The 2147-nt window shown below is 38.5% G+C and overlaps 1 long non-coding RNA gene across 1 annotated transcript; it reads left to right on the forward strand.

The window, feature by feature from the left end:
* The first annotated feature begins 418 nt into the window (after positions 1 to 418).
* LOC135537260 (uncharacterized) lies at positions 419 to 1916 on the forward strand. The gene is made up of 3 exons (XR_010455185.1): positions 419 to 505; positions 845 to 917; positions 1784 to 1916. It is a non-coding gene; the product is annotated as an uncharacterized LOC135537260 (long non-coding RNA).
* Positions 1917 to 2147: the final 231 nt, after the last annotated feature.

Here is a 2147-nt window from a genome sequence, read left to right on the forward strand (position 1 = left end):
ATACTACATTACTCTCCATTATACTACATTACGCTGCATTACTCTACATTATACTACATTACTCTCCATTATACTACATTACTCTCCATTATACTGCATTACTCTACATTATACTACAGTACTCTCCATTATACTACATTACTCTACATTATACTAAATTACTCGACATTATACTGCATTACTCTCCATTGTACTACATTACTCTCCATTATACTACATTACTCTACATTATACTACATTACTCTCCATTATACTACATTACTCTACATTACTCTCCATTATACTACATTACTCTCCATTATACTACATTACTCTACATTATACAGTGTTAATCCACATTACTAGGTCTACTGTTTTTCTGAGGGGAGGAGGGTGTTTGTTTGGGGGGTACAGTAGTATATTTTGCATCTTTCCTTCCAGATCTACTACCACGGGGAGCCAATCAGTGTCAACGTTCACGTCACAAACAACACCAACAAGACGGTGAAGAAAATGAAGATTTCAGGTGACTGCAACATACACTTCAGTATCAAATTACTGGTGGTCCTGTGTTTGTCTTTCAGAACGTTGATACGTTCTACAGATGTAGGATCTTTGACCTATATTGTCACGGCAACAAAAAAATATCCTGCAGCAACAGGATTTGAACGTTTTAGTCCATAATGTTATTTGGACGGTGGTTGACGTTATTAGCTGGCCAAAAGTAGGCTACATTGAAAAGTGCAATATTGTTAATGTAGGTGTTCCGTGAATTCATGAAGCTCATCTAAGGAATATTCTCAGCAACAAAAGCGTGATCGAATTAAGATACTACATCTGTAACGATTGTAATTTCTATTCACAGTGCGTCAGTATGCAGACATCTGTCTATTCAACACAGCACAATACAGATGCCCGGTCGCAACAGAGGAGACAGAGTACGTTGTTTTGCCTTTTTTCAACACAGAAATCTGACATGTAGACCAGTCCTGTCTTCAGTAACTAATCTGACATGTAGACCAGTCCAGTCTTCAATAACTAATCTGACATGTAGACCAGTCCAGTCTTCAATAACTAATCTGACGTGTAGACCAGTCCTGTCTTCAATAACTAATCTGACGTAGGCCAATCCAGTCTTCAATAACTAATCTGACATGTCGGCCAGTCCAGTCTTCAATAACTAATCTGACATGTAGACCAGTCCAGTCTTCATTAACTAATCTGACATGTAGACCAGTCCAGTCTTCAATAACTAATCTGACATGTAGACCAGTCCAGTCTTCAATAACTAATCTGACATGTAGACCAGTCCAGTCTTCAATAACTAATCTGACATGTAGACCAGTCCAGTCTTCAATAACTAATCTGACATGTAGACCAGTCCAGTCTTCAATAACTAATCTGACATGTAGACCAGTCCAGTCTTCAATAACTAATCTGACATGTAGGCCAGTCCAGTCTTCAATAACTAATCTGACATGTGGATATAGAGATAAAATACTATTGTCATAGTGTTTCTTAGGATTGAGACATTGCCGGATGGTATGCCTGGTTAACCGTCATGAACACAAATTGAGACTATAAGTCAATTAAGGCCAAGCGTTAGTCAGGCCAAGCGTTAGTCAGGCCAAGCGTTAGTCAGGCCAAGCGTTAGTCAGGCCAAGCGTTAGTCAGGCCAAGCGTTAGTCAGGCCAAGCGTTAGTCAGGCCAAGCGTTAGTCATGATCACAGATAAGACCCATCCTCACGTACGGTACGTCAACCTTGTGTAACTGATCTGGTGTTATTGATTATCGTTGTCGCAGTGACGTGGTGGCTCCGAGTTCAACGTTTTGTAAAGTCTACACCCTCACCCCTTTCCTCAACAACAACCGAGAGAAACGTGGTCTGGCATTGGACGGGAAACTGAAACACGAGGACACAAACCTGGCTTCTAGTACATTGTGAGTGCAATATGTTAAGCTATTTTATACAATGCTGTGCTATGCTATAATATACTATGCTATACTATACTATGTTATACTATGTAATGTTATGCTATACTATAATATGCTAAACTATGCTATACTATACTATAAAATTCTAAACTATGTTATACTATACTATAATATTCTAAACTGTGTTATACTATAATATTCTAAACTGTGTTATACTGTACTATACACTATG

Source organism: Oncorhynchus masou, unplaced genomic scaffold, assembly GCF_036934945.1.
Source record: "Oncorhynchus masou masou isolate Uvic2021 unplaced genomic scaffold, UVic_Omas_1.1 unplaced_scaffold_7335, whole genome shotgun sequence".
In the NCBI taxonomy this organism is placed as follows: domain Eukaryota; kingdom Metazoa; phylum Chordata; class Actinopteri; order Salmoniformes; family Salmonidae; genus Oncorhynchus; species Oncorhynchus masou.